Consider the following 27,790-nt stretch of genomic DNA (forward strand, 5'->3'; position numbering starts at 1 on the left):
ATGCTCAAATTCATTAATATATAACATCAAAATGTATTAAATGTTACACATAAAGTATACAGATGTTATTTCAAGTCAGTCTTAGTCCAACAAAGCTGTTAACAATATAAATGACTTTTTACAGTTGATTATACATAATGTATTAGAACTGCTGAATATAATATGCATAAGCAGTATAAATGCTCCATGAATCATTCATTGACTTAGACTTTAGCAGTTTCATTTTTATGATATATTCATTGTATGAGCTCATGTTTTTACACTGGCATTGCATGTATTTACCCATAGAAAAAACTCTATGCCAAAATCCACTTGAACAATCAGTATTCACTTAAAAATAAATAGCAAAAAGTTAAAACAAGTCCTGTTCAGTGATGGGAGAGGGAGGACATAAGGAAAGAGTGAAGAGGGCATTGTGGTGGATGATTTTTGTACTCCTGTATGAAAATAGAAAAAAAAATGAAACCTATTTGTTCTAAGCAGAGGGGGACAGAAGATGAGGGAAAACAATGGAGGGTATAAATCTAATTAAGATATATTATAAGCACATGTATAAATTTTACAGTGTATCCCCACCATAGAAACTGTTATATGCCAGTAAATAATGAGTATATTTCCTAGACTACATGAGTTACCATTATTTCTGACATTGTTATAATAGGGTTGTCTATCACGTTTACCAAAATAGAAACTAAAATCTAATCAAAGAGGGATTATGTTTTCAGGCAGGCAAGGTTATGATGTGAAGCAAAAGGAAGAGGAAATAAGGTGACTTGTGTAGGTCTCTCAGGGTGGCAGAGTCCACCAAAGCCAAGTTCTTATTCATTGATCCTGGTTCCTTAAGCATTTGTGCTGCCTTGTGATCACATGGGAATAAAGGAACTTGAGCAATGAACAGATTTGTATATGGAAACCCCGAGGGCCACAGAAACTGCAAACATCAGCCTGTGGTGTCCACTCAACAAACTTGCACAGATCAGTAGGCAGTACTCCTGATCATCATGTCAGCAACTATCATTTCTGTACAGGAGGCAGGTGCTTACCTGTAATTCTGTGTTCCTGTGGACAAAGCTTAAATTTTTTCTGTTTCATAGCCTGGGATGAAGTGAATGTTATTCCTTAGAGCTCGCATCCAAATAATGTGAAGTCTTCTGGTTTATGTTATATCACTTACAGATATTTACGAGTTAGTTCATCAATTCTACTGAGGTTTGTTGAGGGGTTCTCTCTTTCTGCTTCTTCATCTATGCAAGAATCTTAGTCCATTGTTTCTTCTCTCTCATTTGCAGTTATCAATATTAAAATGTTCTACCTTTGTTTTATTCTCCATACATTTTTCCCCATCACTTCCCTTCTATAAGAAACTGTGTCAGGTAATCTAGTCATGTCCATAGCAGAAGAAAATTACAATGGGAATATTAATAGCATCTCATACGTGAAGCAATATTTTTTACCAAAAGATATAAAATTTATAGAAAATTCAAGATATTAAGCTCCCTATTAAGAAATTGGAGACGTACAGTGAAAATTAATTATGCATCCCTGAATTTTATGTATTATGACAATGAATACCATCTTATCCACTATTTAGACATTTAAAAAAATTGGTGAAGATGCAGCAATACACCTATAGAGGGAACACAAGTTATAATATCCTGGGACAAAAGAATCTTTAAGGTGTGTAGAGGCAGAAAATTCTACGAATGTTAACGGAAAAAATCTAAATATCAACAAAGTTTTCAGAACAAACTTCAAAGTGCCTTGTGGACTCTAGAAAAAAGACAGGACCTAAGAGTTCTAGAACATTTTCTGAGAATATTCCATAATGAGGTATTAGGATGGTCCTGATGATGGTATTGGGGATTCTCACATAGCAAGAATATTTTTTTTAAATTATGTTCAAATTCCAATTTAGACCCTTTGTTTTGAGGTGTCTCATTGCCTTGAAATAGAGAATATGTGAATGCTAACAGTGATGTACAACCTTATTATAATGCTACTGCTGCACTGTCGTCTTTCCTTCAATGTACCATTCACATGCAAGCCTTGTCCTTTTGGTACCTACGAGTCTTTAGCAATGGAACTCTGCCTAACTATTGTGGTTAGTGTGGGTTTCTGTTACACTAAATATTTGAAATATTTCAAATATTTTATCTGCTATATTATAATGTTAATTTTTGAGACCAATGTTTATGCTTTATTATTGAGCATTATTGTGTGTAATGTAGTTCTTGGATCAGGTATGATGTTGGTGGTTAAAAATGTTGCATGTAAAAACTTGCCTTTCGATCAAGCTACCCTGATTCTGAATTCCCAGGATAAATTTCCAGTACACATGCTTTAAATCTTATTGGCACTTCACCTAATCACCAAGAGTTTTTTAAACATGGGAAGAACAAGACAGATACAAAATGGAAGCATCCAATTTTGATTCATAGTGCTGCCAGTGATGTGCTAGACAAACCCTGGCACAAATTTTTTTTGAGATGTTGATTTTTCCATTCTATGTTAAGGGACCGTGACCAGGAAACATGGTGCTTACAGTACAACCTTCTTAGGCTTACCATGGTTTTGTTCATCTTCCTTGACAAATCAGCAATTCAGGGTATTTCCATAGACAAAGTCATGTGATTTTGACCCACAAGACCCATGGTCTACTTTCTCCTTCCTGAAATGGAATGTCATTTCCTTCTGTGCTGCTTCTTCTACCTTCAATGCTTCTATTCAACAGTGCACTTTAAAAAATCATAATTAAGGAGAAGAAGAACTTAGAATGCTATTACTCTATTTTTTGCTCTGCTAGTAAGTTCCTTTTAGGTGACATGGGTAAAGTTTGGCTGTTTTCTGAAAATGGAGTAGAATCATATACTAGGATTTAAACATCTACTCCAAAATCCCTTGTGGAAATTTAACTGCAATTGTAACAGTATTAAAAAGATGAGGTCTAATAGGAAGTGTTTAGGTAATGAGAGCTTCACCCAAAAATGAATTGTCACTCTTATTGCAGGAAAGAGTCACTTAAAAACAGGGGAAGTTTTACCATTTTCCTCTCTTGGTCATGTTTCTTTACCATGTGATGCCCTGTGACATGTAATAATACAGCAAGAAAGCCTTTACCAAATGGAGCCCTTTGATCTTCAACTTCTGAGTCTCTAGAACTATACAAATCTAATTTCTCTCTTTATAAATTAAATTGATAATTAAAAAGATTCATTATTCCCATTACTCATCTTTGTCAGACTCCCAAAAATATTATAATGATTATGTGATATGAAAATGAGGTGATAAGGGCATTTTATATGAGTAAAAATGTTTTCTTGCTTACAAAGCAAGAACTGGAGCCATGATTAGACTCAATTCTTTCTGAGTTAAAAAGCTCTGCTAAAGCTGTTTTACTGATTTGGATTTAACATTGTTTTACAGTTGGCTTGAGGAATTGAAGTATTGTCAAGGAATAGACATATTCCATCTTCTGTATTCTCCTGTAATAGCTCTATTAGTTGGTACAATGTGGGAATGGAAATGGTGTTTAGTAAATGAAATTTGGACAGCTAGGTAGGGTAGGAGATAGAAATAAGAGGATAGAAAAACAAACCAGGTTGAAAATGGAGAGAACAAGGAAGAAGGCAAAGGAAAAGTTTAGTGTCATTTACTTCACCTGAAATGTAGATGCACAATTTCTCTAAAATAAGGGACTCTTGTATATACTTGACCTATCTGAATATTTGAATTTTTCACATCAATTTCCTCTATAATATGGAAGCATAAAACCAAGCAGTTAAAGGAGAATTCTTCCGTCTTGGTATCTCAGAGGATCAAGAATTTTAATTCACCCATATTTGTACTGTTCTTTCCATATACCTGTTCATGGTGTTAGATTTAAAATCCTCACCACTGTCACTACCATCCAGAGTCACTTATTCATGCTCCCACGTGTTCCTTCTTCCCAAAGATGCACTTCACTGACATTTATTTCATTTCCACCATGTTCATCAAGATGCTAGTAAACATCCATTGCCAGAAGAAAGCCATCAGTTACACAGGCTCACCGTGGTTTTGTTTGTTTGTTTGTTTTGTGACCATCTGCCATCCACTTAGGTACACTGGAATCATGAGCCCTGCACTTCAGTGTTATGCCAATTCTGTTCTCCCTTTCCATTAGCATTGTGAATGCACTGTTGCACAGATGTGGAAATTCCCCACATCTTTTCTGATCTTGGCCAGGCCATCAAGGTAACATGTTCTGCTGGCTCATCAATAATATCCTGGGAAATTTAGTAGCAAACAGAGTAGGTGGCATTTCTGTCATGAGATTATTTACTCTTACATCAATATTGCCTTCCATTGTTCTAAAAATTCCATTAATTACTGGAACATATAACCCTTCTAGGCCTTTTATCCCCTCAGGTTTTTCTTTGTTTTATAGGACAGTTATTGGGGTGAACATATTAATTCTGTGGTTACTGACTCATCCAAGAAGACAGTAATAATTGTTACCGGCAATGATGGGCTGCCTTACAAATAGAGACATGAAAGAAACTAATCACATTTTTTGACAATGCTATCTAATCTGGAAGTTTTAGAAAGAATCAAACTACAAGTACACTGGGTGAACCAAAGGGTGGACTCTTCCATTGCCAAGTCATTTTGTATAATTCTTAATTTATTTTTTAATAATGTTATTAGCATAGAATACTTTTCCAATCAATATATCATGGTCTATTTACATACATGCTTACAATATATCTTAATTAGATTGTCCCCCTTTATTTTTCTCCTTTAGGACAGTTTTAACTTTTCATTATTCTATTTTCATACATGAATATAAAATGCATCCACCTTGTTCACTTTTTATTACCATCTTCTTATGTCCTCCCCCTTCGCCTTGGTACCTACCTTGGATAGGATCTGTTTTAGACTCCTGTTCTGCATATTGATAATTCAAAGGAGATTTGCCTTGGTATTTCAGACATATATCATACTTTAATCAGATTAATCCCCCCATTACTTACTTCTTTATGTCATTTGGTTTCCATACTATTTAAGAGCTTACAGTACATTGTGTTATGTTGTCTTCATACACAGATTAAATGTTTTAATATTTTTCACTCTCTAACATTCTCTTTCCCTCCTCTGCTCTTATGCCCCTCTGGATTCCTGTTGATTGTTTTTAACTTTTGGCTTTGTTCATCTTTGAGATTTTCTGGTTTACTGAGTAATCATGCTTCAGGCATTCTTAACTTTTATGGGTTGTCATATCACCTGTTGAGTTTTCTTCTTTCCTTACTTCCCATGTTTGTAATTGTTTTTTCATCCTCTTCCATGTGAATTATTCCATTGAATATAATTTGTGATCCAGGCTTGGTGGACACAAGCTGCCTCAGCTTATCCTTCCTTGAAAGATCCTCATGTATCCATTGAGATTGAAAGAAAGCTTTTCTGGGTAAGTTTCCTTGATTGGCAATTATTCTCTCTTATAGTTTGAATTATATGCCTCCATGCTTTCCTGTCTTTTAGGGTTTATGCTGAGAGATCTGAAGTGATTCTTAAGTGTTTATTTTTGTATGTAAGCTTGAGTTTTTTTTCTTACAGCTCTCAGAATCCTTTCTTTGTTTTCATGTTTAATTTATTTATTTTAATTTTGATGTGATGTATAGTTGTTCTTTTCTGGTCATGCTTATTTGAAATTTTAATTATGATGTGATGTATAGTTGTTCTTTTCTGGTCATGCCTATTTGAAGTTCATAATGCCTCCTATACATGGGTGTGTGTATCATTATATTTATTTGGGAAATTTTCTTTTTTTATAAGCTTTATTAAGATGTATTTGTTATACAGCAGGGACATTTGGGAAATTTTATTTCCCAAATGATTTTATTGAATTGGTTTCCTATTAATTTTGTTAGTTTTTAAATTTTTCAGCTCTTTATCCCACCACCCAATAAATTCCTAGGTTTTGTCTTTTGTCTGTACCCTAGAGTTCTTGTATGTTGTGCTCATATGTAATTATTTCTTTTTCTTTGTGATTGTGACTGTGCAATAACTTCTCAATCATCTGTTCCATTTCAAATATTCTTTCTGTTTGATCTTGTATGCTAATGACATTTACCTACTGTGGATAGTAGGTTAGTATTTGATTTATTGAGCTTTTCATTTCTAATAGTTCTACTTGGTTATTTTTTATAATTTCCATTTCCTTGCTGAATTTCTCTTCCATGTTGGTGAATTTCTTGTCTAGGTCTGGTGTTGGTTTCCTGATTTCATTTATCTGTTTATGTGAATCCTCTTTGTGGTTACCGACAACTTTTAACAGTAGGCTTCTGAATTACAGTTTCGTTCACTCACTTCCCATTTGATAAGTATACCAGTTTGTGGCATATGGCAATGAGGCCTGACAAGGGGGTCAGTCACATTACTGCAGGAAGCCAGCAAGTCTAAGGCCTGAGCATGGTTTGAGAGACCCTCAGGGACCTGTCTAACGCACTCAGCTGTGACTGTGGACCTTGGCAGAAAGCTGTTCAAGCAAAATGCATCTGGGTCACTAGGGACCAATGGGATGGGATGATGGGGAAGGAGCTGGAGCTGGAGGGCTTCAGAGCCCAGCACTGGGCAGATGTCTCCTGTGGGGAGGAGAGGCCAACACAGCTTCTCAGAGGAGCTCTCATGCCCTCTCTGAGGCTGGAGCTGGATCGCTGCCCACGAGTCCCTCTTTCACCCTCCTGTGACAGAGGACAACTAGTTTTAAAGTTCTCTTTCCCAAGCCCGTATTCTTGGCAAGCTTCTGAGCTTCTGGATATACACTGCCTGAAGTCTTAGGTAAGAACACTGATCTAATTCAAAAGTTGACCAATCAGCATGACCCAGGAGGGCTGGGTGTGCAGCTTATGGTCCTGGTTGTGGCAAGGTGACCCCAGACACAACTAAGTTATGTGAAGCCTGAATCTGTCTCCTGGGAACTGGCATGGCAGGTGCTCCTGAGTGGTGAGCAGCTCATCAAAGAGCTGGCCTCACCACTGCCATCTTCTACCAGAAAAATGGGTGATGATGTTAGCCTTAGACATGCTTCCCCTCAGGGAAAGGAGATAACCATGCAGGCTGTGATTCCAAATCAACAGGGGCCCAGATCCAAGTGATGGCACTGGTTCTAAGCTCAGTCAGTGTTCTGAGGACAAAGTTTAACATGCAGATGGACCCTCCTCTGGTCCTCTTTTCATAAGATCAAGCTCCTCACCCAATTTCTTTCTTTTGGCAACAGGAAAATGTAATTCCCCACCTTTCACCAAACAGATGACTTGAGATACCAGAATTCACTTCTCCTGCCTGTGGTAACTCCACGCAAGTGCAAACATAGCAGGTGCAGTCATGAGCACAACTCCACACCTACTGATATGGCTGACCAAACACAGGTGGTTTCAAAGCACGGATTTCTGATCTGCAAGGACCAACACTGCTTTGGTTCACTGACTCACATGTTTCTCAACATAAGACAGTGAAAGATCTGAACACCTATCTAATGGCAGAACATATGGCTCTGGCCCAGTACTGTGGGGACTGGAAAATCCTGCGCTCAGCAGGGTTGTCAGAGCTACTTCATACCACAGTAGCCAGCCCTGTGTGTGCCTCACCAGGGGTCCAAGCTCATGCCTGCTTGGTGAAATTTGGGGGAGAGATGTGACAGGGAGGACAGGGGCAGGCTGTTGACATTGATTCAAGCATGCCAAGCCTGCTCCTAGAGACACTGGGCAGGGTGCCTACAGGCAAAATGCTGTCCACAGCCAACTGCCAGCAGGGAGTCCTAGGACAGCCTCTGGAACAAATGCACCTTTGCTCACAGCTCAGGGAGGCCACCATGTCCTCTGGCAGGCCCACCAGGTTCCATGCAGCATCATGTGGCCTGAGCACAACAGAAGGCCAATGTATTTGGAACTGCAGCCTGGTTAGTCTGTTGTCAAGTGGATCTAAGCTTCCAAGCATATATTTGCCGAATAGTAAAATTTCCATCGCTTGTACTACCAAACAGGCAAGTGAACCCTTGGGCAACTTCTGAAAGTACTAAGGCCTACCTTCATGAACCATAAATTGGTATGGGTTAACTGTTAGGACAGTCTTAGGGACCTCAGCCCAGACCCTCCAAATCACATTAATTTCACAGACTCCTTCCATACAGGGAGGTGAACTACTGAGTTGGGCCTCAAAGCACTGAGACCTACCTCTGGGAGCTCTATCATGGTGTGTGTTGCTTACAGACAGAACTAAGTCCAGACCCTCTGAATCTTGAATCTACACACATGAAGGTGAATTGGTCTCAAGGGTCTCTAAGTACTGGGAGTAACAGAAACAGCACATAGTCCCTTCATCCTATCCCCAACCAGTGCAGAAGGCAGTGGTTAGTTACTTCCCCAATCTCTAGGACACATTCTGAGGTCAGTCTGAACATGGACAAATTTGGCCATGACCTAGGGGAACTTGTGGCAGAGGGAACCTGTCCGGCACAAGTGTGTAAATCTCTCTGTGGTCAGAAGAGCCTCAGTGTCCCCAAAAGAGTTTTATACTAAAATAGCCCAGAAGCTGAGAAGTCAACCAATATATCAGAGGGTCCAGCTAGTTTTCCCTTTTTTGAGCATACTTGGATAGAAGCATAATACCTTGCGATGGGCACATGGAAGAATGTTCGGCTGCTGAGCCAAAATCTCTGGTTTAAGGTAGAGACCATGGATTATTAATTCAGTTAAACCTCAAAGCTTAGGAAGATTTCCAACACAACTGTACATTGGAGTAAGCCTTGTCTAAATAGGTTTAAGTAAAATTGTGATCTGTGATCTCTCCAAAACAAGCTTGCTATTGGCCTTCTCTAGAGAGTTGTTAATCTTGTGAAGTCTGCACAATGCAAACACTTAGTATCTCATTTTCCCTAAATTAATCTTAAGAGACAGGCAGTTTTTTAAGAAAATCAATGAGTAAATTTAATTTCTCAATAAAGTATGTTTTAATATTCAACATGTGTTAGAGTATATCTAATTATATAATTGCAAGTTAAATTTATTCTAAAGAAGTTACAGAGTCAAATTAATAAAAGCATGTTACTGGCAAAAACACAGACATGAAGACCCATGGAATAGGACAAAAGACCAAAATACAATCACACACAGTTATAGCCATTTGATTTTTGACAAACCAAGAAAAAAATGGAGAAAATATAGCCTTTTAAAAATGTACTGGAAATACTGTATATCTGTTTGCCAAAGATTGAAACTAGACTTTCAAGTTGTGTTAGAATCAATTCTAAGTGGATCAAAGATCCACATAGAGGTGGGTAGGTAATAGCTTTATGAAAACTTCAATATCTCAGCAGTTAAGAGAAATGATTGACAAATAGACTACATAAAACTCAACTGCAAAGGAAATAGTCAATAGACTGAAGAGACGGCCTATAGAATGGAAGAAAACCTTTGGCAGCTGTACATCTGACCAAAATATGCATGTAGCTCAAAAAACTAATCCCACAAAGGACCAGTAACTCACTGAATATTTATTATTCAGTGCAAATGAGCTGAAAATGTAATTATGCAAATATGAAGTACAAATTCCAATAAATCTGTGAATAAATGCTCAACATACGTGGCTGTAATGAAAATGCAAAAGAAAATCACATTGAGACTAACTTCATTCCAGTCAGAAAGGCTGCCATCAGTAACACACACAATCACAAATCCTGGTGAAGATTTCTCTAGGTTATGAAAATTGGTATGACCACTTAAAGCAGTATGGAGGTTCCTCAAAAACTAAAAACCAAAGTACCATACAATCTTATGATACTACCCCTGTGTATATACCAGTAGCAATTTGTGCAGAATTTGATAGAATCACTTCATGTCCATGTTTATTCCAGTAGTATTCACTACCGCCATGCTTTGGAAATAGCCCTGAAGCCCCACAACTAATGAATGGAATAAGACAGCACAGCACAATGTAGTATTATGCTGACATAAAGAAAAATGAAATTACCTCAGACTCTTTCCATGTCCATGAATATTCATCCTTTCTCTAACTGGAAATCAAGCATACTTTAGCAGTAGCACTAACTGGTCTTCATCATGGATTACTTCAACTTCAAGGATGCAGTTAGATTACAAAGAAAGCTTGAGTAACTAAGCCTTTTTTCACTATGTGGAACAGGGGATAGAATTCAATATCTTGAGAATAAGAAGCTTAAGGAATTTATACGGAGCAACCTCCCTCCCCAACTGAGACAAAAAAAAGCACCAAAAAAGATACACTCCCAGACATATATTCAAAACACTCAACATACAGAGCAAAGAAAGTATACTGAAAACTGCAAAAGAGAAAAGTCAAGACACAAAGGGAAACCCGTTAGAATAACAGCAGATTTCTCAACACAAACTCTAAATGCAAGAAGGCCGTAGAAAGAAATAACTCAGTCCCTGAAAGAAAGCAAATGTCAGCCTAGACTAGTCTATCCAGCAAAACTCTCCTCCCTCTGTAAAGGACAAATTAAAAGCTCCCACAACAAGAAAAACTTAAGGAATCCACAATGCAACAAAGTAGCAATTTGGAAAATATTTAAAAGACTCTTATACACAGTAGATAAAATTAGGGTGAGGAGGGCTTCGGCGTCTGCGTTGCTCCCGCGCTGGGGCACTGGGTCGGCCTCAGTCTGAGGGCTGCGGCTGAAGTGCAGGCGCGGAGAAAGGCCGCCAGCTGCTCTGCATTGGCTGTGCTTCGCACCAGCCCATCAAGGGAATCTTGAAGAACAAGACCTCCACGACTTCCTCGGTGGTGGCCTCGGCCGAACAGCCGAGGAGGAACTGAGTAAAAAATCCCAGAAGTGTGATGAGATGGACATCTAGGCAACATATCATCCAGCAGACAAAGATTATGGTTTAATGAAAATAGATGAACCAAACACTCCTTAGCATAGTACGATAGGTGATGATGAAGATGGATACAGTGATTCAGAAGCCACTGAGGCCATGACTCCAGGTATCTTAGCCAAGAAATTAGCTGCTGCTGAAGGCTCTGAGCCAAAGTATGGAATTCGGGAACAAGAAAGCAGTGAAGAGGAGGATAATGACCTCTCACCTGAAGAGCAAGAAGAAAAGGGACAATTTGAAATGAAAAGGAAGCTTCTCTACAATGAAGGACTGAATATTAAATTAGCTAGACAATTAATTTCAAAAGACCTACATGAGGACGAGGAAGATGAAGAAATGTTAGAGACTGCAGATGGAGAAAGCATGAATATTGAAGAGTCAAATCAAGGATCTACTACAAGTGACAAACAGCAAAGCAAATCGCAAAGTTCATAGAAGAAATTTGTTCACCATTGAAGTTGTTTTGTCAAATACAAACCCTGTTATTATAACACACTGCTTCTTGTTCTATACAATTCATGACTTACATACCAAAATGCATAACAATTATTATATATTGCCAAGAATTAAGTGGTAATCTTGAGACTGATTAGACTGAAATGCCTAATTAGTGCATAAATTCTTGTGCTTCGTACTTCATCACAAATTCAGTGTAATGTCATTAGTCCAAAACTGCTTTACTTTTTTAAGTACACTGGTTAATTTGTATGAGATGTTATATAGCTTTTTATGCTTTAGAGGGTAAATGATGTCTTTTTTGTGGGGAGGGGAATTAATTTATATTCATCACTCCAGCTGTACCTCTTACAAAAAGTTTGTTGAGTCTTTTTTTTTTAAATCAAAAGCCAATTGGAACAACGGGATATAGAGGTGCATGAATTTTCAGGCTGAAAGGTATTTTAACACTTGCCTTCAACTTGATTTGTCTATAAGCCTCGAGAAGGATTGTAAGAGCAACTGTTGCATTTTCTGTGACCTTGTGTTTACAAGGAAATAACTGAAATTTTTCTAATCACAACTAGCTTTTTTTCCCATAAATTATCAGGTTAAATTTGCACTAATGTCTGCTCTGCTTGCTTGTTTGGGTGTCCTGAGCAGACTTCAGATCAGTTTTTTAATAAATATAATTCTAATGCAGCTATTTCAGCATTCTCTTTATTTATCTGTCTTAATCTACTGCTTTTGTTTCCTGCTCCTTTCCACACATACATGTAGAAGTGTAAGGACTGTATTAAAAGATGGCAAAGGCTGTCATGGCATTAGGAACTCTTCTTTCTCTCACATATTCTGTCATTTGAAATTTTTTGACCACCATTGCCTACATGAAGAAGAGAGATTGAGTAGTGCAGTAGTGTAGACAGGAAATACAACTCAACTGCTCAGTTTCTATATCTCTCTGATTTTCTGCTTGATAAACTGCTATTGGTTGATTTTACTTAATTAGACTTTAGAAATCAATTAACTGAGGCTTTTTTGCATGATGAGAGAATTGTATGTAACCACTGATTGTTCCTGAATGTACAGAAAGAATTAAACCTGAACATTTTTTTTAATTTAAAAAATTTAAACAGTCCCTACTTTAAGGGAATATAATAATGTATACTATGACAAATGTACTTTTATTCTTATAATGCACTAAGAATTATTTGGATTTTCTTTTCCCAAAATGAAGTGCAGTTTCTGTGTATCTTGGCTTAGTGATGGTTTTATTTCTAGTCAGTTATTTGTATCTTAATTTTTGTTAGTAGCAAAAGAATTCATTATATGAACACCTTTAAAATAATATCTGTATATTATATATATTAAATGACTTTTATTTAACAACTTATCTTCCACTCCAAGTTTATGGAAGTATCAGTATGTCAAAATAAAAAGTGGGAAGATTCTTTGCTGTTAGAAAAAAAAAGTAGAGTGAGGAAAGAACATGCAAGAAAGAATAAACCATTTTGATGAAGCAGATCAGTAAACAAGGAATAGGTAAAAGTAAACAACAAGGGAATAGAATTGACTGGAAACAACCTATACCTCTCAATATTAACATTGAATGTAAATGTCCTCGATGCCCCAATCAAAAGACATAGAATAACAAACTAGGTTAAAAAAACAAGGCCCAACCATATGTTTCTTACAAGGGACTCATCTTACTGAAAAACATAAACACTAACTTAGAGACAATAGGTGAGAAATGGTTTCTAGGCAAATGAACCCCACAAATAGGCAGCAGTAGTTATACTCATATCTGACAAAGTAGACTTCAGACTAAAATCAGTCAGAAAAAGCAATGATGTTCATTTCATATCAATTAAAGAAATAATTCATCAAGAAGAAATATCAATTCATAACATATATGAACCAAACATAGTGGCACCCATCTAAATTAAAAAAAAAAAACTCTAATTCACCTAAGAGTACAGATAGACCCTAACCCAGTGATAACAGGAGACTTGAGTACCCACTCTCACCAATAAACAGGTCTTCCAGGGAAAGATCAACAAAGATACTTCAGAGCTACTTCACACATTATAGCATATGTATGTACATATCAGACAACTACAGAGTCTACAACCCAAGAACTAGGCAATGCACATTCTTTTATAGAGCTTATGGAACTTTCTCCAAAATAGATCATATTTTAGGACACAAAGAAATTCTCAACAAATTCAGAATATTTAAGTAACCTCCTGTAATATATCAGATCACAATGAAATAAAACTATAGACCTCAACAACTAAAGAAACCACAGAAAATATTCAATCGCTTGGAGATTGAAAACCACACTGCTGAAAGACCAGTGGGTGATTGAGTAAATATGGAAAGAAATAAAAACGTTCCAACATTCTAATGAAAATGAAAATACAGCTACATAGCATCTGTAGGACAAGGCTGTGCTAAGAAGGAAGTTTATAGCTATAATTGCCTACATTAAAAAACAGAGACTTCTCAATGAAATAACCTAATTATGCACCTTAAGCTCCTAGAAAAGCAACAACAAAGCAAACACCAAACCAGCAGACAGAGAAAAAGTACAAATGTCAGGGCCAAGATCAATTCTGTCAAGACCAAGAAAACTACAAAGAATCAATGAATTGAAAAATTGGTTCTTTGAAAACATTAACAAGATTGGAAAACCCCTAGACATCATGACAAAATGGAGGAGAAAAGAACCAAATCAATAAAATCATAGGTGAAAATGGGGACATAACCACAAATACTAATGTCTTCCAGTGGAGAATTAGAGAGTACACTGAAAATTATATTCAAGTAAACTGGAAACTGTAGATGAATTGGATAAATTTCTAGACACATATAACCAAGGAAAATTGAACCAAGAAGATATTAACCACCTAAAGAAATCTATTACAATGTAATAGAAGCAGTAATAATGGGCCTCCCTACAAAGAAGAACCCAGGACCTCATGTATTAATGACTGAAAGTTACCAAACCTTTAAAGAAGAACTAATACAATACCAATTTTTCCAAGAAATAGAAAGGGAAGGAACACTATCACATTCATTCTATGGAGCCAGCATTACACTCATTCAAAAACCTAATAAAGATGCAACAAAAAGAAGAATTACAAATCAATATCTTTAATGAATATAGATGCAATTTTACTCAAAAAAATACTGGCAAAAAATTCCTCAACATATCAAAAAGATCATACACTATAACCAAGTAGGTTTCATTCCAGGGATGCAAGGATGGTTCAACATATGTAAATCCATAAACATAACACAGCATATAAACAGAAGCAAAGATAAAAACCACATTATCTTCTCCACTGATGCAGAAAAAGCTTTTGACCAAATTCAACACCTTTTCTTGATAAAACCTCTGAAGAAACTAGGAATAGAAAGTATGTCCCTCAACATAATAAAGGCTACATATGACAATTCTATAACCAACATTATCTTAAATGGACAACAACTGAAACCAGTCTCACCAAAGTTAGGAATGAGACAAGGATGCCCACTTTCCCTGCTCTTATTCAATTTAGTTTTGGAATTCCTAGCCAGAGCAATAAGATAGGAACTAGAAATAAAAGGGATTCAAATAGGAAAGGCAGAAGTCAAAGTATTCCTACTTACAGATATGTGATCCCATATATAACAGACCCTAAAAACTCTGCAAAAAAGTATTAGAAATTATAAACTCTTTTGGCAAATTGATAGAATATAAAATTAACATACAGAAGTCAGTAGCCTTCTTATATATGAACAGACTGAGAAAGAAATGAGGGAAACAATCCTATTTACAATAGCCTCAAAAACAATGAAGCAGCATGGAATAAATTTACCAAAGGAAACCAAAGATCTTTTTAATGAAAACTGTAAGCCACCGAAGAAAGAAATCAAATTAGACATCAGAAGTTGGAAAGATCTCCCATACTCATGGATAAGCACTCAAAACAGCAAAAATGGACATACTATCAAAAGGAATTGATCTACTCAACAAAACTATCATTCAAAATAGATGGAGAAATAAAAGTCTTCCATGATAAGCAAAAACTTAAACAATATGTGACCACAAACCACCACAATAAAAGGTTCTTCAAGGGATTCTGCACACAGAAAGGGAAACCCAACATAACCATGAAAAGACAGGCAGCACCAAACTACAGGAAAAGAAAATGCAAGAAAGTAGAGAGTAACCTCTATTTAGGTACACACAACCAAACCTTCAAACAACTAAGAGAACTAAATGGCAGGAATCACCACATACCTATCAGTACTAACACTTAATGTTAATAGACTTAATTCCCCCTTCAAAAGGCACTGTTTGACCAACTGTATTAAAAAGGAAGATCCAACAAGTTCTTGCTTACAGGAGACCCATCTCACCGACAGAAATAAGCATAGGCTTAGAATGAAAGGCTGGAAGAAGATTTACCAAGCCAATGGCCCCTGAAAACAGTCAGGAGTAGCAATACTTATCTCTTGACAAAGTAGACTTCAAACCTACATTGATCAAACGAGATAAAGAAGGACATTCCATACTAATATAAGGGGAAATAGACCAAAAGGAAATAACAATTATCAACCCATATGCACCCAATGTCAATGCACCCAGTTTCATCAAACATATCCTGAAGGACCTAAAAGCACACATTAACTCCAACACAGTAGTCGTGGGAGACTTTTACATCCCACTATCATCAATAGATAGGTCATCCAAACAAAAGCAATTGACATAGTCTTCTCAATCCCTATCAAAATTCTGATGACATTTTTCAGAAAAATAGAAAAGTCAATCCTGAAATACATAAGAAAACACAAAAGATCTTGAATAGCCAAAGAAATTCTGAGCAAAAAGTCCAATGTTTGAGGCATCACAATACTTTAACTTCAAACTAAACTACAGAGCTACAACAATAAATACACATTGAAGACCAATGGATCAGAATAGAAGACCCAGATATAATCCCACACATCTACAGCCAACTGATCTTTGAAAAAGTATCCCAAAACACACAATGGAGAAAAGACTGCCTGTTAAGCAAATGTTGCTGGGTAAACTGGATATCCACATATAGAACACTGAAACTACATCTCAACATCAATAACAACCACAAATGCTAACAAGGATTTGGAGAAACAGGATCCCTTATATACTGTTGGTGGGAATGCAAAGTAGTACAACCCTTATGGAAAGCAGTATGGAGAATCTTCAAAAAGCTAAAGATTGAACTGTCATTCACATGGTCATACTGCTCCTAGGCATATACCCAAAGGGATGTAAGTCAGGATGCAATAGAGACACTTGTGCACTGATACTCATCACAGTAGTATTCACAATAGCCAAGATTTGGAAAGAATCCATTTGCCCTACAACTGGTGAAAGGATCAAGGAATGTGGTGTATACACAAAATGGAGTTTTACTCAGCCATAAGGAATAATGATATATAGTATAAAGTAAGTGAATGCAATTGGAGGACATCATGTTAAGTGAAGGGTAAGACAGACAAAGACTGTCTTATATGTGGAAGATACGTCCAAAAGACAAACCTATACAAAAAAATCCAAGCATGGTGGCACACAAACTCATATGAAAAGCATGTTTGTAATAGTAGAACTACTTCATGGAACTCAAGAAAAGAGGGAAAGAAAAAGAGAATGATAGAGCATAAGTAATATTGTAAAGCATAACATTTGTGAAGTCAGATGATATAAGTGTATGGATTGAAAGCTGTTGAAAAATGGGGGGAATAGGAGATAAATCAGTAATGGAGAGTAATGGAAGAAGGTGAAAAGACAAACATAAAGTATACCAACAGTGGGAATACACTGAAAAGCCATTTTGAACATATACTTAATTATTAACAATGAAAGACAGTATTGTGATATAGGTACAGTTTGTCAGGGGGTACTAGTGGGAGGTGGGAAGGGGAATGAAGGAGTTTAAGGTGAGGATATATGGTTGGTGGATTTCATGTGCAAATATGAAGTAGAACAAAGAAATCATACAGTTTCTTTAAGTGGGTGGGGAGGAAACTGAGGAGAGATGATGGGGGCACTGTAACTAATGCACAATGTAAGCCTAATCAGGATTGTCATTTTCATTCACACCTGAAAATAAATATATCCAATAAAAATTTGTAACAACAAAAAAAATGAAAGAAAAACTGAAGAACAACAAAGATTAAAAAAGAAGACCTGACCATTTATTGCATTTAAGAAATATATGTCAATGAGGGAAGGGAGGATAAAGGAGAATGATGGAGGGGGTGAGTTCAACTATGATACTATGCAAGAACTTTTGTAAATGTCACAATGTACCCCCAACACACAGTAATAATGATAATAAAAGTAAAGAAATATATCTAACTGGCAAAGAAAACTATTGGCTCAGAGTAGAAAGGATGGAAATACATTTTCTAAACAAATGGAGACAGAAAGCAAGCAAAAATACACATATTAAAGTCTAACAAGGTAGCTTTCAAACATCACTAGTCAGAAGAGATAAAGAATATCATTTCATATTGATAAAGGCAATGATCTAGGATTTGAAAATAACTGTAAATATATAGAACCTGAATGACATCTCATCCAACATTATTGAGCAAATACTACTGGACATAAAAAGACAGATAGATACATGCACAATAATAATGGATGGTTTTAATACATCACTCTCACTAATGGACACAATCTACTGAGGAAACAATCAACACAGAAGCTTTGGAATTAAACTACACTAGGTCAAGAGGACCTAAAGTTAATTACAGAATATTTCACCCAATATTCACAGAGTACACCTTCTTCATAATAACCCACAGAACTTTCCCTCAAACAGATCATATCGTAAGGCATAAAGTGAGTCTTAACAAATACAAGTAAACTGAAATAATTTCTTGTTTTTGTCAAACAAAGACATTAAATCGGATATCAATAACATGGGAAATTACATAACATCCTCAAATACATGGAGATGAAATAGTTCACTCTAAAGTGCTCATTGGGTCATCCAAGAAATGAGGTGTATCAAAAAAGATCCTAGACTCAAACAAAAATGAAAGTACAACTTTTTTGAAACTTTGGGACACATTTAAGGGAGTGCTAACATGAAAATTGATTCCTGTAAGAATCTTTATTAAATAATCAGAGAGACAACCAAAAGTAATCTAGTGATGCACCTCAAGTCTTTGGAAAACAAGAACAAGCCAAACCCAAAAAGCAGTAGCTGGAAAGAAGTAATAAAGACCAAAGCAATGAAACAAACATTTGTTTCTTTAAAAAGATAAATAAAATGGAAAAACCCATAGCCATGCTCAACACAGGAAAGAAACAAAATATCCAAAATCACAGATTTGGACATGAGATAAGGCATTATGAAAAGAAACAGCAATGAAATTTACAGGGATCTTAGGGAATATCTCAAAAACTTATATTCTAATAATGGAAAATCATAGAGGAAAAGGGTAAGCTTCTAGATGCATATGACTTAACAAAATTGACTGGGAGGACATAAATTTCCTAAACTGATCAAGAACAAGCAATGAAATTTAAGAAGTAATAAAGTCTCTCTCATGGGGCATGATGGTTCACAGCTTTTATCCTTGTTATTTGGGAGATGTGGCTCAGAATGATCATGGTCCACAGACAGCCTGACAGAAAATTTACTGAGACTACATCCCAATCAATTAAAATGTGGAGCATGATGGCATGTGCTTCTCATCCTAGCGAGAAGAGAAGGGAAGTGTCAGTATGATAATTGTGGATCAGGTCAGCTTGGGTATCAATACAAACCTCTACAACAAAAGTAAGCTCTACAACTCCAGCCTCTCAGATGCAAGTCCCTTTCCTGCTAATGAAAGTGTCGCCCAATGAAGAAACAGTCAAGTACAGGTTGATTCACTACTGAATTCTATCATACATTTAAAGAAATCAGAGTAATGCTTCTCAAACTTTCTCAGAAAATAGAGAAGGAAGTAATGCTACTAAACTTATAGGTGGTGAAGATGCAAGTAAAAAGGAATTCGTATATACTGTGGTTTGGAATCTAAATTAGTGCAGACAGTACAGAAATCACTGTGGTATTTAATGAATGTTTTTGTTTGCAAGAAAACATCATATTAAGTGAAATAACCCTGACTGAGAAAGATACATATTACATATTTTCTTTGATATTCGGAATATAGCCCTAAAAAACGAATGACAAGAGTGTAAAGTAACAGGACTGTTTAGTGGTGAGAAGCAACGGAAAGGGCTGGTTTGGAAGGCAGAAGCGATTGGAGGGAATAAATGGAAGGAAGGACTGAAGAAGGGCAGGGACGAGGAATAAGACTGAAATCTATATCAGTGCCATTTAAGAGGTGTGCCATAGTTGTGATGATCTAGCTCAGCGGTGCAATGTTTACCTCACATGTGCAAGGCCTTGCCAGTGTGAGGCATAAATCATTGTCACTGCAAAAAAATAAAATCGAGTGACCTGTGTATGACTGACCTATTCTAGATAACCTTCTTGAAAAATGGCCACAATTGAAATTCTCCACCACATTCATGTCCCTTTAACTCTGTTGGCCCTGCATCACGTCCCCGTGCATGTGGAAGACACCAATGCTCAGCAGGGCATGGGCTGACCACTGTCCGTGATTTCCATCATTCCCAGGCAAATTTTGTTTTATTTATTTATTTGCTTTCTTGGAGATACAAGGGTTTGAACTAAGGGACTCGCCCTTACTAGAAAGGCACATTTTTCACTTGAGCCACTCCACCAGCCCTGTGCACTAGTTTCTTCTAAAAAATTGGAGCCTTTTGAGAAATCACGCAAAAGCCTCTCTTACTGCTAATTGTCCATGGACCCCAGCTGCAGTCCAGCGGATGTGGAAGGTTAATAAACTGAGGGACAGGTAGATTGGAGAATTTAGGTGAGTTTTCTTAGAGACTCCTGCTTCAGCATCCTGAAATTCCACTCTACTTTAAACCCAGTCATGTACAAACACTGCTTTCCCACAAGCACGAGTCTGCCTTTGGCAAGTGACGTGAACACGCTGCTGATTTCCAGCATTTAACGTTTGACAGGAACACAGCTCTGGCATTGAGCTGAGATGTGACAGGCCAGCTCTGCACATGCGCATTGCGCACCTTTAAAGACGAGGAGTTGCAGGTGCGCAAGGACTTGAAGCACATGCTTGTGTTTAGAGGCGTTGCTTCGCAACAAGGAGGCAGTTAACTGACATAATCGCTTTGCTACCCCATTGGGAAGCTGCTCGGGGTCTTGCTGGTCTTACTACGTGAACTTGCGCTGATTTCCAACATTTGATGGGACTGTTTGCTCCACCCTTGAGATAAGATTTGACAGTGGGCTCTGCACATGCGCAGTGCTCAACCTTGGCTCTAACCAGTTGCTATCACTGCTGTCAGCAGTCATGTGATTCAAGTGCGCGCATAAGCCAGTAATTGCATTTGTCTGTGTTGCCTGGCAACGTGCACTTGCCAGTTGACAGCTGCCAAACAGCTTGCTACACTGCTGGGAAGCTGCTGAGAGAGAGACTTGGGCCTTTCTCTATCATGGCTGTATTGGTCTGATTGCGATTATCGGCGTATTGATCCGTTCACTATAATCACTGTTCTGTTCACTCTAAGTGCTGTCTTCGGTTCAGGAGGTGGCAAGAAGACAAGGGGTAGAGAGGGAGGGTGGAAGGGTGGGAGACAGAGAGGGTGGGAGGGAGAAGGTTGGGTGGTCTGGAGAAGAAGCCATGAAGAACATCTTTGGCTTTAGGAGAAAGAGCCGGGAGCCCTTGGGCTTCTCCACTGGTCCGCAGACAACCTGCCTAAGTTTTGGACGACAGATCCAGAGGGCTGATAGTCTCCGTGTGCACAAATACCTTGCTGGATACAAACCTGCAGGAAAGATCTACAAGGCTGCAAGCAAAGGCAATGTAGCTAAAGTGCAGCAAATGCTTCTTTGTGGGGAAAATGGCTTGAATGGCAGAGACAAGAAGAACAAGTAAGGGCTTGCGGAGTGCCTCAAGTGGTAGAGTACTTGCTTAGAAAGCGTGAGGCCCTGAGTTCAAACCCTAGTACTGAAGAGCAGGAAGGGATGGGTCCTGTTTCTGCAGGGATGTTGGGCTTTCTTCCTGCCTAAGGCTACTTAGAACCTAGGTCCTCTGCACCTGGGCTGGACTCTAACCAAGCCTGTCTTTATGAGCATCAAACACAAGAACAAAACTTTAGCTGCTTTCAGGTCTCTAATAATTACCATAGAGAGTAGTATATTTACATTTAGAAGTGATGACAGGAACAACAAGAACATTTCACTCTATTATTTTTAATGTATAGTGTAAAAAGCCTGATATACTGTAGAAAAATGCATAAAGGGAAAACTTTTCCTGTCCTGTATTGACATCAAAACTCAAAATTCTTCGTTTAAAATCCAGGATCCATTTTATATCAGTGCATATTCATGCATGATTGCTGTTTATTGAGACACTTTACCTGAAAAATTTTAAGTGCTCCGTGTTGTTTTTTTTTTTGAAGTTATGTGACATTAAATTATTTTGAGGCGTCGTTTTTGCTCGTCCTTAGATTTCTCATGTTTCTCTGATGTCTTTTCATCACAGTTGGTTTAGTTCTGAAGGGTTACTCAGGGTGATCTTGGTCAGGAGCTTGCATGAGTAGGTCCAGCCAGCTCACTCTCAACTGCCAGGGAGGCAGTGAGAAAGTGATCCAAGGCTACCTACAGGCTGTGTCCTAACCGGAAGGATCTTTGTCACTGGTACTGTTATGTTCACTGTGTACTCACCTGAAAGTCTCATTTCCCCAAGTGTGAGCCCTTTCTGGGCTGGTCAAATTTGGTTTTGAGAACACTGAGAAACTGTCTCTACATAACACACACTAGTCTTCCTGGAATCAATGTGAGCCATTACTTATCACAACATAATGCCTCATCAGCAAAAAAATAGGTAAGCTACATAAATGAGGGTAATGTAATAGAAAACCCTGAAACACCCAATTAGATGTAAGAATATAGAATTTGGTAATGGTGATATTCCATACAGGTTAGAAAATACGAATTATTCCTGAACGTAATACACCTTAAAAATTTGGAAGAAAGCATCTAGGTTGTTTTGTTTGTTTGTTTGGGGAATTTCTGGAGATGGAAGTTAGAGCTTGGTGTATGCTGTGCAAATGGTCAACCCTAGTCCTTCAAGCTATCTATGCTCCTATGTAACAATTAATTTCTGATTAAACATAGGTTAAAATTTTTAACTAATGCAAAATGAGAAAAGGAATGAAGGAAGCAATTGAATGTTTATAAACTTTAGCTGTGGTGAAGAGTACCATACTTTGCACAACTCAAAATTATGCATTCTTTTTGGTGGTTGTTCTGTGGTTGAAGCCATGGCCTGGGGTTTGCCATGCACAGATTCTGTCACTAAGATACACTGCCAGTTCAAAAGCAAGCATTCTGTAGGTCAGTTTATTGAAATGGAAATTGAAGCCACTCCTGTAGGTGTGGTGTACAGGCCTGTAATATCAGCACCAGAGAGAGTGATTCGGGAGGTTCAGGACCTCAAGTTGAGATTGAGCTACACAGTGAGGCACTGTTTCAATAAAAATAAGAAAAAATGAAAAGAAATTGAAAATGTATGTGAAAAAATTAAGAAAAACAGACATTATAATCTACAATCTACATGTATGTTTGTAACATACATATATATCACATGAAAAATATATCATTTTTCACAAAATTTTTTCATCCTTTATTCTCTATTAAGAAATTTTTGAAATGTCAATTATAACTGTAATAATCATTTAAACATATCTGCAAAACAGGTATAATCATATGTTTTCACTTAGTGGAAATGTGGTCTTTGTTTATATTAACACCACCATTTAATTATAATATCTATAATGTATTGAGGTGTTATGTGCTAAAAACTGGCCTCAATACTTTGAATAAATTTTCATGTGTCAGCAATAATTTCTGTGAGGTAACTACTTTTTCTTAAATCCCCATTTTTGGGTGAGGAAATTGAGGCACATAAAGAGTAAGTGATAGTAGTAAGCAGCACAGCATAAATAGAATTCAAATAAAAGTTAAGTAAACCCAAAGGCTATGCTCTTTGTTTTCATACAGGCTTCTCTGGTGACCTGGGCCTGGGATGTAGCTCAGTAGTAGAGAGATTGCCTAATATGCATGAAGTCTTGGGTTGTATCACCAAGATAACAAACACACACACACACACACACACACACACAAACACAGAAAGAGAAACAGAGGGAGAGAGAGAGAGAGAAAGAGAGAGAGAGAAAGAGAGAGAGAGAAACAAACTGTCTTTTTTTTTGTAGAAAATATTAAGAGCTAATACACATTGTCCTTTTTCAGAAGAAAATGTGTATAGAAGGCAGAGGAATTGCATTCTATTTAATGGTTGCAATGAATGAAGAATGGAACAGTTTGGGATCATGCTACGTAATTTCTTTAAAATAATCTCACTTTCGCAAGACCGCTCTTCATTATGCTTGTGCCTATGGCCATCCAGAAGTGGTGACTCTCTTGGTAGAGAGGAAGTGTGATATTGACACTCTTGACAATGAACACAGCACTGCTTTGATAAAGGTAAGTGGAAGACAATAATTTCAGCAGAGATGGATTTGATATAAATTCTTGAAATAGAAATGAAAATAACTCATTTAAGTGCAACTAATTTATGAAACACATGGAAGGTTTATTCTGAATCTATGCAACTGACAACCATTTCTTGGTTCAAAACCAACAGGCCTCACAATACCAGCAGGAGGAATGTCTATCTATTCTACTCAGACAAGGTGCTGACCCAAATGTGAAAGACTCCAGAGTCAACACTGCCCTTCACTATGCCGTCTCTATGGGGAACACCTCAACAGCTGCCCAGCTGCTTGTATAATGCAAAGAAAGGTGAAAAAACAAGGCATAGATTCCCCAACCTTACTTTCAAAATTTAGAAATATATGTGGTTTAATCATGAGATAAACATATTTAGTAGAGAGGATATGCCATATTGAATTCTTAAACAGTCCCTGAGTGAAAATTATGTTGAAATAACTTACTTGTGAAAGATTTCACTTTAAATATGGGTAGTTTGAAAGTAGTATTAGAGAACACAGTTTTCTTATATGCATTCATGTCAAATATTTATGCAAACCCTTTTCTTATTTTTGAATGTTTTACACTTACATGTGCTTTTCCCTAGTTAGTGTATTTTTTCCTTATTAGAGTAATACAATATAGGAATTCCAACTTTGTCTTGGAAATCAACTTTATCTTAAAATTCAGCAATCAAAAATATTTTTCAGTAAATGGAAATTTTGTTGCTGGGGCAGTTAGATCAAAGGGATTTAACTTTAGTGGTCAAGCTAAAATGGAGAAATGGAAGGGGAAACATAAAAATATGCAGGAAAATTTGGAAAAGAGGTAATTGATGGAAACTATCAGTAAGAGTTATTTGTAGGAGTTTGGAGATGATTCCTACATCATGTGTATTGATGTAGTGGTGCTGTTCAGTTTTTTGAATGATTATTCTTAGTTTAAGAAAGAAAAACTTTCAGTCATAAACATGCATAGAGATTAGTTTTAGGAATATTCTGAGGAAACCAGACTCAGTGTGTAGTTGGTATTATATGTACAGCCCGAGGGATGATAAAACATTTCACTAATAACATTTACTGGCAGAAACAACCAACTGAGTAAGAGTCTAAAACAGCTCTGATTTCTACAATGTCTTGCTGTGACAAGTAAAAATATTTTACTTGTGTCTTTGAGTAATGAATTGAGGATGTATTTTGATTTGAATGGTCCCTGTTCTGACCCTACCCAAGGATATTAAATGGAGTTGTCCATACATGAAGCGTGTTAAGTAAGTCTTCTTTATTTTTCAAGTAAAATTGTGCGACTCAAGTGACCAAAGGAATGTCTTGAAAATTTACAGGTGCAGGTTTCTCCTGGAGAGTATGATTCAGTAAATCTAATTTGAACTAGATATGGTAAATTAAAAATATTTCTTTGACATTCTAACACAGCTCTTTGATAAATACTACTGAATACATTTTTATCATATATGATCTTAGAATTTTCAAGGCTTTATGAAATCTCTACAAAAGGTGGGGTTCATTGGGTACTGCGTGCTTCCAGTGTCTTCATTCCCATAATGTTAGCCTAGATTTCCTCTGTCTTCCTTTGCTTCTGTAGTTTGAAGAAAAGTTAAAGGAGAATTATTGGCTGTATCTCTTGGATTACAGAATGATACTCCTTTCTTTCCAAACTTTTGGAACTCACTACTCTTCAGAAAGTTTTGAGAAATATGCTTTAAGTTGTATTTTCATAAGTAGAAATATGTCTCAAAGATTTCATATCCCCTTGTCATCATTCAGCTCAGCAGGTCACTAAGTGACAATTATAAGCAGAGTTTTCTTCCTTCATCAGAAAAGTTCCAATCAACATTTTTTTATCATTGTTACCTGGGTGGTGGTTGACCTCACTGTGTCTTTTAAGTTCATAGTCCCCTGGAATAATCAGGCTGGGAGCAATAAACACTGACAACCATAAGCTTCATGATAATATATATGAGAGTCCTTTTAATAGTTTAGTTTCAACCATCGCATGCAAATAATTATTCATTTAATTAACAGTATTGGAGAATTAAATACTAATGGAGTATACAATAGTAAATGTTGGGAAACATTAAACAAAGGCATTAGGAGGCTTTTAACTTACATTTTGGGTTGATTTTAAGCAAAGGCAAAGACATTGACACATGGAAGGAGTGGCACATATGAAAGCCCAGTGGGTGAGAAGGGAAGGACTGCTGTGTATTTACTCTTGGCATTGTAGTTATACCTCCATAGTGTATCTTAAGATTTTCAGTTCTTTTGAGAAATACAGAATAATAATAAAATGTCACTGTTGATTTACAGGATATCCTCACACAGCTTATACCTGGTATAAATGAAAACAGACATCAAATGGCAGAATCTTTGTTAGACATCAAAGAAGATCTATGTAGCGTTGATAGGATGGGAAGGTATAAATGTTTATCACTTTCTCAAAACTTGTGTGTGTGTACACTGCTAAATATCACTTAATTTGTAAATATTATATTAGTATGTAGAAGATTAAGTTATACTTAATGGAATATAGTGAAATCAGGTAGAAAGGCATTTATTTAAGCTGAAGAACCGAAATAATAGTATAATATAGACTCTTGTTTATTCTTCATAATCCAACTTTTTGGTGATATGTTCTTAGGTTAGCTAAAGGAGTTTCATATTAGTTTACTTCTTGATTCATAACAAAATTTATGACCATTTGATAGTTTTTTTCACCTCCTTTCCTTTTACCTGTTGCCTTTCAAATGCTATATGAAGCATGAGCAAGAGCTGAAAATCATAATGCATTTTTGATGATTTTTGATGTTAAACTGGTTTCTTTGAAGAATACTGGTGTTATATTATCTCTGAGTAACTGTCAACTGTATTAACCACACATTGTTCATTTTTTCCCTCTTTGGTTTCTAATAGATTTTGATGTTCTTGTTTTAACTGGCATGAGAATAGGGAAGATAAGTAACTTTATTTAGGAAAACTTTTCTTTAAAGATGACAAGTAATAGGAGAATAGTAAAGAGAAGATATATAATCTTTATATTCACACAATGTGGCTTTAATTCTGGGCTTTCATTCTTTCTATGTGTGTGATCTTTGATAATTACTTATTCCCATATATGCTTCATGATATGAAAAAGAGCATAATATAATTCTGAATAGTGTTTGGAAGTTTATACACATAGCACTTAGTTTAGGTCCTAGAAAATATTTGCAGTATTACTGACTAAAACATATTAAGCTAATAGTGTCATTACTTTAAATATATTACATTCGTATAATTAGTTGTAGGCTTCAAATAGCTTTTATTTATTTAAAGTTTAGATTACTATGAATTACTATATATTATTTCAGACTAGAGAAGTGATGGAGTTTTTTTTAAATTATACATTTACCTACTTCAGATAAATTAAATCTACATAGTTATTACCCACCAAAAATTTTTAAATGGGAACTTCTTCTATGCAATACCTTTATGGAAGAAGAGGCTTCCTGTTCGCCTTTGGCCTTTGAGTGAATTTACAAAAATTAACACTTGAGATTCCAAGATACTTTTATCTATAAGAATTTTTATTTGGTTAATTCTACACATATAGGCAAAATATAAACTTGTTAAAACATATTCAAATATCTTTTAAAATATAACTATCTTAAGTACTTAAGAATGAAGGTATGTCTCTTAATTTAAGACAGCCCAGAAGCTTTATAAGATGTGTTATCACAATATAAGTCAAATCTTCTGCAAGGTATTGATGCCTTTGATAAAGATCTTTCTAGACAGCATGCAATAGATTATGCTTTTTTGTGGCTGT

At 36.5% G+C, this 27,790-nt stretch overlaps 1 pseudogene; it reads left to right on the forward strand.

The window, feature by feature from the left end:
• The first annotated feature begins 7,388 nt into the window (after positions 1-7,388).
• On the forward strand, positions 7,389-11,864 carry LOC141417287 (protein phosphatase inhibitor 2-like; annotated as a pseudogene).
• The last annotated feature ends 15,926 nt before the right edge of the window (positions 11,865-27,790 follow it).

Source organism: Castor canadensis, chromosome 15, assembly GCF_047511655.1.
Source record: "Castor canadensis chromosome 15, mCasCan1.hap1v2, whole genome shotgun sequence".
Taxonomy (NCBI): Eukaryota; Metazoa; Chordata; class Mammalia; order Rodentia; family Castoridae; genus Castor; species Castor canadensis.